At 45.7% G+C, this 10,469-nt stretch overlaps 1 pseudogene; it reads left to right on the top strand.

Annotated features, from left to right (window-relative positions):
* The first annotated feature begins 976 nt into the window (after positions 1–976).
* The window catches only part of LOC125507347, a 29,105-nt pseudogene continuing 19,612 nt past the window's right edge, over positions 977–10,469 (top strand).

The raw sequence follows: 10,469 nt of genomic DNA, 5'->3' as shown, positions 1-10,469 counted from the left end.
AACGGCGCCAGAAATTGGTGCGTGGATGGCAGAAAGTTGTAAATATTGATAGATCGAACACCAAATAAAATAAATTGCAGCAAGGTATTTTTCTATTTTTGGTCTAGTAGATCTGAAAATAAAAGCAAAGGAAAATAGATCGCAAAGTCAAATAATATGAGAAAGAGACTCGGGGGCGGCAGGTTTCACTAGTGGCTTCTCTCGAGAAAAATAGCAAACGGTGGTTGAACAAATTTGTCACAACCCTGGCATTTGATTGCAATTAGTTTCATAAGCATCCATGGATCATGTCTATATTGTTTGAAATTTGAAATGGGGATGTTCAAACCCTAGCACCACATGGAATTCAAATAGGCTCAACTAAAGTTATTTTCAATGAACCCAAAATGCCCTTTGAAAATGTTCATGATTTCTGATAAAGGTGAAAACCTCTGCCAAAAATGATGAACATATTTCTAGGTCATTCTTGGATTTTTGAATTAATTCATATTGTATTTGACTTTGGGCATTTAAACACTATAAATAATTTAAATGCTCAGATAATGCTGAAATTAAATGTGGGCCACTAGAAAAATCCAGAGAGTGTCCACAAATTATTCTAGCATTTTACAAAATGCTTTCGTATTTTTACTAAAGCCAAAACAGCAGCAGAAAAATAGAAAACAGAAACAAAATTAGGAAACTAGAGAGAGGCAGAAACTTACCAGGTCTACACAGTAGCGGCCCGGCACTGTTCCTGGCCCAGCCCAGGGACAGGGGCATCTTCTTCCTCATGCCAGTGGGCACGAGGGCATGTGACCACGACACACCGGCCACCTCCTGCTTACCTGCTCGCCGCTGGAAGCACCCGAGGGCGCCACGCACCCCCCCTCGACACCTCTCGACCCCCCTCGCTGTCTCCCTAGACCCCCTCCCCCTCCTCTACTCTCTCCCGCAGCACCACCGAGCGCGTTCGCCGCCGCCGCTCGCCGTAGCCATGGCCACCACCTCTCCTACGCCCCCTGAAGCTGCCCACAAGCTCCGCCTCGTTCCTCTCTTCCTCCTCACCGCACCAAGTGAGCCGGGAAGCCCTGCAACATCCTCACCACCCTCGTCTCCGTCCTTGGCCACCGTGGACCGTCGCCGTCAATTGGCTCCGTTCAGGCCTTCCCCGAGCTCACCGACGACTCCATCAGAAGCGATGTGAGCTCCCGCCCGTTTTCCCCTTACCCCGTCGTCGCGCGCGAAGCCTAGCTAGTTTTCCCTCGCCGTCCCGTGAGCTTGCTGCCGCCGCGCCTATTGCCGCCGTCGTTCTAGGTCACCGACCTCGCGTCCGAGCACGGCCCCGAGCTCGTGGAGCTCCCAGGAGCCCGCCCAACCTCTCAACTCACTCGCTAGCCAAGCATAGCCCCGCGCCCGTGCTTGCCCAAGCTCCAGCCGCCGCCAAAGCCACCATGGTCGTCTTCCCCGGCCACTCCACAGCCTCCCGAGCACTCCCCTAGTCGTGCACGAGCGTGAGCTCTCCACTGGTTCCCTCGGTGCATCGAACTGCTCCCGGAGCAGCGATTCCGACATGCCTCCGCCGTCGGATGAGGTCGCCGGCGGTGAAACCCTGTTTAGCTGATGTGGGAACAATTAGTTTAGGCTCTAATTAACACCCGCAGCCACTGACCGATGGGCCTAGCCCCTCTAATGATTTTGGTTAGGTTTAACTAAAATCACTAATTATAACTGAGCCTATGACATGTGGGCCCCACGTGTCAGGTTTGACCCTGGTCAGCCCCGGTTGACCTGATGGCGTCATCTTGACGTCATCTGATGCTGTAACTAATTTCTGAAATTTGAATAAATCAGAAAAGGTTTAGAAAATTTCAGAAAATAGTTAAAACTTCAAAAATTCATAGAAATTCAACCGTAACTCCAAATAAGATAAATTATATATGAAAAATTATCAGAAAAATCCAATCTATCCATCTGTACCTTTTTCATGCATGTTTGAGCAAGTTAACCTCACTATTTAGGATGAAACATGATTAGGGCAATGTTCATAATAGGTTTGGAGTTGGAATTTGATGTAGTTTTGAATTCCACTTCATTTAAAATGACTTTCTGTCGCATTAGCCCAAATCACAGCATATTGCCATGTCATGATCATGCATCATATTTTTGCATTACATTGATTGTATTCTTCCTTGTTTGCAGGTAATTGCCCCCTCTCAGTAGACGATGTTTCCAATGTTGTGATCGATGCCACCGATGAAGAGCTATACTATCTTTAGAAGTGCCAGGCAAGCAAAACCCCCTTGTTCATTCCGATACAATACCACTCTCTCGCTCCTGCTCTCTTTTACTGCATAAGGACAACACCATTTCAATTGTTACATGTTGCGGTAGCTGAACCCCTTTCCTTTGCATGACCTGTCATTGCCAAAGTAAATAGATGAAACCCACTAGCATGAGTAGGAGTTGATTGAGCCCTGATGTGCCTACTCATTCATGCTTGTTTGTCATGCCTGCTACTTCTTAGAGTTGAGTCAGGTCTGATTCATCGGGGATGAATTGGAATGGTGTTGAACATGTCCTACTGGGTGTGAGCTAAGTGTGTGAACACGATTTGGTAAAGGTAGCGGTGAGAGGCCATGTAGGAGTACATGGTGGGTTGTCTCATTGTAGCCGTCCTCAGGAACTGAGTTCTGTGTTCGTGATCCATGAATAGTTACTACCACACATTGGGTTCCGGTAACTCGGGCCCTCTCGGCTTATTAATCAACTCGATCTCTGTCCAGGAGTTGCAATTAGTTTCTAGTGTTTGTAGGTAGTGTTAGTAGTCTACCAAGTGGCACCTAGTACAGGTGGGCTTGGGACAGACTAGGCACAGTGGCACGGTGTACCAAGTGGCACCCAGATGGTGGTCTTGGGAACCCTGCTCACATCATTTGGGGCCATGAGCGACACCCCGGCCGGATCTCCTTGCGGATGGAACCCGAATAGGTGATAAACCTGGAGTAGAGACTTTTCGGTTAGTCAGGTCGTGGCCGACACCCTAGCCCAGCTTCCGCTTGAAGGTTGCCGAGGTGCTTGACATGTATAGGGCGATAAGTGGCGAGAGCATGTGTGAAGAAGTACACCCCTGCAGGGTTATCATTATCTATTCCAATAGCCGGATTCCTCAGATATGGAAACTTGGACCCCTTGCATAGTTCATAGACAAGTGAAAGTGGATAATCTAAAACTCACAAGATAAGCGTGAGTGCTATGGATGGCGTTCTCGCAGGGAGACGGGAGCGGATCCATAGTGGTGTATTGGTATGGTGAATTTGTGGACTCATGTGCGCCACATCGAAAGAGTTACTTGCAGTCGTAGTTCAGGATAGCCACCAAGTCAAAGCTGGCTTGCTGCAGTTAAACTCCACCACCCCCTTTGTTGATATCGATGCATATGTAGATAGTTCTGATGTAAGTCTTGCTAGGTACATTTGTACTCATGTTTGCTTAATTTATGTTTTTGCAGAGAGACTTTAGTCTCGGTAGTAGTTCCGTGTGGACTTCGATGTTTAGCTTGATACCTCAGGTACGATCTTGTGCCCTCGGCAGGATCTGGTAGATGGCCAGGCTTCTCAGCCTTCTTCATTTGTAGTTGTCTGTACTTAGACAAGTTAAGCTTCCGCATGTGCTTGTTGCTTGTATGCTCTGTATGTTGGGTCATGAGACCCATCTTTGTAATATCTCGCTCCTCGGAGCCTAATGAATAAATACCTGAGTCGTAGAGTTATGTTGTGATGCCATGTTGTATTTACACATGTCGAGCATATTATGTGTATGATTGAAATGCTTGGTATGTGTGGGATCCGACAACCTAGTTGTTTATCCTTGGTAGCCTCTCTTATGGGGAAATGTAGTCTTGTGCTTCCATGAGCCATAGTAGTCCGCTACAGCCCGGTTCACCGGAGTCCTGCTAGCCCAGCACTACTGCTCAGGACACTTGACTGGCCGGCATGTGTTTCACTTTGTTCCTGTGTCTGTCCCTGCGGGGAAATGTCACGCGGTGACATCCGGAGTCCTGCCTAGCCTGCTACAGCCCGGGTTACCGGAGTCCTGTTAGCCCAGTGCTACAACCCGGATTCACACGCTGCTGGCCGACATGCTCGATGTTGATTCATGTATGGCTGTTCCCGTAAGTTTGTGCCACTTTGGGTTCACGACTAGTCTTGTCGGCCCGGATTCTCTGTCATATGGATGCTAGCGACACTATCATATACATGAGCCAAAAGGCGCAAACGGTCCCGGGCCATGGTAAGGCGACACCCGTGGGAATACCGTGCGTGAGGCCGCAAAGTGATATGAGGTGTTACAGGGTAGATCGGTGTGACTTAGAATCGGGGTCGTGACAAAATTACTGTTGGGCAATTGACAAAACTTCAAATAATCATGATGATATCCAGGAAATGATCATTATATAGGCATCACGTCCAAGATTAGTGGACCGACTCCTTCCTGCATCTACTACTATTACTCGACACATCGACCGCTATCCAGCATGCATCTATTGTATTAAGTTCTTGGAGAAACGGAGTAATGCAAAAAGAACGATATCATGATGTAGACAAGATCTATCTATGTAGAGATAGACCCCATGGTTTTATCCTTAGTAGGAACGATACATATGTGTCGGTTCCCTTTTTGTCACTGGGATGAAGCACTATAAGATCAAACCCACTACAAAGCACATCTTCCCATTGCAAGATAAATAGATCAAGTTGGCCAAACAAAACCAAAATATCGGCGAAGAAATACGAGGCTATAAGCAATCATGCATAAAAGAGATCCAAGAAACTCAAATACATTCATGGATATAAAAAGATAGATCTGATCATAAACTCAAAGTTCATCGATCCCAACAAACACACTACAAAAGAGTTACATCATATGGATCTCCAAGAGACTATTCTATTGAGAATCAAGAGAGAGAGATGAAGCCATCTAGCTACTAACTACGGACCCAAAGGTCTACAAAGAACTACTCACGTATCATCGGAGAGGCACCAATGGAGGTGGTGAACGCCTCCGTGATGGTGTCTAGATTGCATCTGGTGGTTCAGGACTCTGCGGCGGTTGGAATTGATTTTCGTCGACTCCCCTAGGGTTTCAGGAATATTGGGGTATTTATAGATCAAAGAGGCGGTCGGGGGGCACCCGAGGTGGGCAGAACCCACCAGGGCGCGCCTGGGCCTCCTGGCGTGCCCTGGTAGGTTCTGCTCTCCTCGGAGCACCCGCCCAGGCATTGCCAGGGCCCATTAGGTGTCTTCTGGTCAAAAAAATTATCTATAAAGTTTCGTTGCATTTGGAGTCTGTTTGTTATTGATTTCATGCGTTGTAAAAACATGAAGAAAACAGCAACTGGCACTTGGCACTATGTCAATAGGTTAGTACCAAAGATGATATAAAATGATTATAAAACATCCAAGATTGATAATATAACAACATGGAACAGTTAAAAATTATATATACGTTGGAGACGTATCACCCACGACCACGCAGGTATGAACATCAACACCCCACCAACCTAATTAGCATCGCCTGTCGTGCTAGGTGATAGAGGACGGGGAGAGGAAGAGGCTCCATTAGTCGCTGATGACGTTGCCATACATGAGGATGAGGATGACGATGACACTCAATAGTATCTCAATATAGCCCCTTATGATGATGGAGGATTGATGGCTAAGCAGTATGAGTACTCAGGGTTTGAGCGTCATGAGTCGGTGCCTGAATTGCCGCCTCTGGAGGCTGAACGTATTATAGACAACCGTCCACCAAAGAAGCATAGGAAGAGAGCGAGGAATGGCAACAATAAAGCTGCTGCTATGATCCAGCCGCCTCCGCGGCCTCGGGTTCAGGATCGTATACCTGTCCCCGGTGCGGCGAAATACCATATCCCCGGTGAACCAATCCTACCTAAGGCATTGGTAGAGGCCATACACGATGATCTAAGGAGACTTCATGATGATGTGCTGCAGAGAGAGAAAAGCCCAATCACCTTGGAAAATCCAGGATACCCACTCTACGTGGTTAACATGTCGCGACAAAGGTTGTACAACAACACATTCCCCGCAGAGAAGTTCTTCCTTCGATTCGATTACATCTTCGACATGTTTCACTTGAAGAAACTGGATTTTACGTTTGTCCGCCTTTATGCCTTGTACATGAACTACATCATTAGGATTGCGCTGATTCCTTATATCTGTGTTGCTGACCGATACTTCATGCACGAGGGCTTCTTGGTAGTCTGTGCAAAGCACTGTCAATACGCGAGGGACTACATCGTTGATTTCATGATCGCCAATAAGGACAAGGAGATGATTCTCGTGCCTTATCATCCCATGTAAGTCATCCGCGCGGATATCCTTCCTTCGATTCCAATCATTCTTTTATATGATGGAGGCTAATTAATTGGAGGTGTACTTATTTTGCGCACCCATGGGCGTGCCGTCCTCATCATCCTTTACCCCTGATACTCCCACGCTCTTTACTTCACTACTACAGGATGCTGCTAACGTGACACAATGATCAGAGACCCTTCAACGAAACTGTGTGCGATGCCATAATCGCAAATGGTGGTGTAAAAAACCAACAAAAAATCTGCATAACGTTTGCGATGGCGGAGACATCAAACACAGTTTAGATTTTAGTTGCATGTGCGATGTAGGGCATACGGTCAGTTCAATTAACTGTTTGCGATGAGGAGGAACAAAAGAAACGGGCAGCCAGATGGAGGTGTGTGCGATATACATCATACGGTTCACTCGGATGAACTATTTGTGATTAGGCAACACAAAAGAAACGGTTAACCGGATGAAGGTGTGTGCGATATACGTCATGCGGTTCACTCAGATGAACTGTTTGCGTTGAGACATGAGAATAGAAACGGTTCAACTTAACAAGATGTGTGTGATACGTGACAAATAGGTCTGTAATCAGAAATGTGTGTGAAGACCGATAATAGCACAGACGGTTGCTGCTAATAAGACGTGTGTGTTGTGCGATGGGATTGCATACAGAACAACAACATATATATATATATACACACACACTTATAAGGACATGCTTGCATAACCAAATTAAACATCCACTTACATAGGTGGCTACTACAACCATGGCATTTGCACACACGAAAGTAAACTATTACATGCATAATTCCATAGGTGGCTACTAGGCACATGACTTTTCCACACACCAATAAAGTAAACTATATATTAGATGCATGATTAACTAGAATAAACGATCATCTGATCATCATCTACTTCTTATGATACTTTCTCTGCTTGTGGCTCGATCCGGGCACGTCGATTTGGGTAACGAGGCACTTCCTCATGTCAACGATCCGCCTGTGCATCTCATAGCATGTGTACACGCTCTTGGCCGTGAACCTGAGGTGAGGTTCATCCAGTTACCGCATGCAGGCACTGTTCCAGTATAGGGGTCTTGTTCTTTGGGCATCCTGCTTCATCTTTTCATAGTAGGGGTCAATGCTGGCCGAGGCGAGTTCGACCAGGGAGTCCTTGATGCCCCAGACCCTGTAGTGGTCACATATTTCGACAAGGTTCTTGCAGGCCAAGCCCGTAACATTGAGCGCATTTACATCGTCGGTGGTTTCCACCGTGGCGAACTTGTAGTTGGTGTTGTTGACAAACCTGTTGAAACGGTCGCAAGGCTCTGTGGCCATGCAATAGTGGTAGATGAGGACATGATGGCTGATACGTCCATTTTCCATCATGCTTTAATTCGATATTTATTGCATTATGGGCTATTATTACACATTATGTCACAATACTTATGCCTATTCTCTCTTATTTTACAAGGTTTGCACGAAGAGGGAGAATGCCGGCAGCTGGAATTCTGGGCTGGAAAAGGAGCAAATATTAGAGCCTATTCTACACAACTCCAAAAGTCCTGAAACTCCAGGAAGTCAGTTTTGGAATATATATAAAATATTGGGCGAAGAAAGCACCATAGGGGGGCCACCAACCATCCATGAGGGTGGGGGCACGCCCTACCCCCCTGAGCGTGCACCCTGTCTCGTCGGCCCCCTGGCAGGCCTCCGGTGCCCATCTTTTGCTATGTAAAGTCTTTCGCCCTAGAAAAAATCGAAAGGAATCTTTCGGGACGAAGCGTCACCATCTCGAGGTGGAACCTTGGCGGAACCAATTTAGGGCTCCGGTGGAGCTATTCTGCCAGGGAAACATCCCTCCGGGAGGGGGAAATGATCACCATCGTCATCACCATCTATCCTCTCATCGGGAGGGGGTCAATCTCCATCAACATCTTCACCAGCACCATCTCATCTCAGACCCTAGTTCATCTCTTGTATCCAATCTTTGTCTCAAAACCCTAGATTGGTACCTATGCGTTGCTAGTAGTGTTGATTACTCCTTGTAGTTGATGCTTGTTTGTTTATTTGGTGGAAGATCATATGTTCTGATCCTTTATGCATATTAATACCCATCTAATTATGAACATGCATATGATTTGTGAGTAGTTATGTTTGTTCCTGGGGACATGGGAGACGTCTTGATATAAGTAGTCATGTGAATTTGGTATTCATTCCACATTTCGATGAGATGTATGTTGTCTCTCCTCTAGTGGTGTCATTTGAACGTCGACTACATGAAATTCACAATTATTTGGGCCTAGGGGAAGGCATTGGGAAGTAATAAGTAGATGACAAGTTGCTAGAGTGACAGAAGCTTAAACCATAGTTTATGCGTTGCTTCGTAAGGGGCTAATTTGGATCCATATGTTTCATGCTATGGTTATGTTTACCTTGATACTTCTTTTGTAGTTGTGGATGCTTTCAAGAGGGATTAATCATAAGTGGGATGCTGATGTCTACTACAAAACCTTCTTCTTGTAGACGTTGTTTGGCCTCCAAGTGCAGAGGTTTGTAGGACAGTAGCAAATTTCCCTCAAGTGGATGACCTATGGTTTATCAATCCGTGGGAGGCATAGGATGAAGATGGTCTCTCTCAAGTAACCCCGCAACCAAATAACAAAGTGTCTATTGTGTGCCCAACACACCCAATACAATGGTAAATTTTATAGGTGCACTAGTTCAGTGAAGAGATGGTGATACAAGTGCAATATGGATGGTAGATAAAGGTTTTTGTAATCTGAAAATATAAAAATAGCAACGTAGCAAGTGGTAAAAGTGAGCGTAAATGGTATTGCAATGCTAGGAAACAAGGCCTAGGGTTCATACTTTCACTAGTGCAAGTTCTCTCCACAATAATAACATAATCGGATCATATAACAATCCCTCAACATGCAACAAAGAGTCACTCCAAAGTCACTAATAGCGGAGAACAAACGAAGAGATTATTGTAGGGTACGAAACCACCTCAAAGTTATTCTTTCTGATCGATCTATTCATGAGTTCATAGTAGAATAACACCTTAAGACACAAATCAACCAAAACCCTCATGTCACCTAGATAATCCAATGTCACCTCAAGTATCTGTGGGTATGATTATACGATATGTATCACACAATCTCAGATTCATCTATTCAACCAACACAAAGAACTTCAAAGAATTCCCCAAAGTTTCTACCGGAGAGTCAAGACGAAAACGTGTGCCAACCCCTATGCGTAAGTTCACAAGGTCATGGAACTCGCAAGTTGATCACCAAAACATACACCAAGTGGATCACGTGATATCCCATTGTCACCACAGATAAGCACATGCAAGATATAGATCAAGTGTTCTCAAATCCTTAAAGACTCAATCCGATAAGATAACTTCAAAGGGAAAACTCAATCCATTACAAGAGAGTAGAGGGGGAGAAACATCATAAGATCCAACTATAATAGCAAAGCTCGCAATACATCAAGATCGGGCCGACTCAAGAACACGAGAGAGAGAGAGAGATCAAAAACATAGCTACTGGTACATACCCTCAGCCCCGAGGGATAACTACTCCCTCATCATAATGGAGAGCATCGGGATGATGTAGATGGCCACCGGAGAGGGATTCCCACCTCCGGCAGGGTGCGAGAACGGGTCTAGATTGGTTTTCGATGGCTACAGAGGATTCTAGCAGTGGAACTCATGATCTAGGTTTCTTTCTGGAAGTTTCTGTATATATTAGACGTTTTGGCATCGAGAACAAGTCAGGGGGGTCTCCGGGATGTCCGCGAGGTAGGGTGGCGCGCCCAGGGGGGTGTGCGCACCCCCACCCTCGTGAGCAGCCCGGGACTCTTCTGACCCAACTCTTTTACTACATGGCCTTCTTCTGGTCCAAAAATAAGTTCCGTGAAGTTTCATGTCAATTGGACTCCATTGGGTTTTCCTTTTTTGCAATACTCTAAAACAAGGAAAAAACAGGAACCGGCACTTGGCTCTAGGTTAATAGGTTAGTCCCAAAAATCATATTAAATAGCATATAAATGCTTATAAGACATCCAAGGTTGATAATATAATAGCATGGAACAATCAAAA

This window comes from Triticum urartu, chromosome 5 (genome assembly GCF_003073215.2).
Source record: "Triticum urartu cultivar G1812 chromosome 5, Tu2.1, whole genome shotgun sequence".
Classification (NCBI taxonomy): domain Eukaryota; kingdom Viridiplantae; phylum Streptophyta; class Magnoliopsida; order Poales; family Poaceae; genus Triticum; species Triticum urartu.
This window is presented reverse-complemented; position numbering and strand designations above follow the sequence as displayed.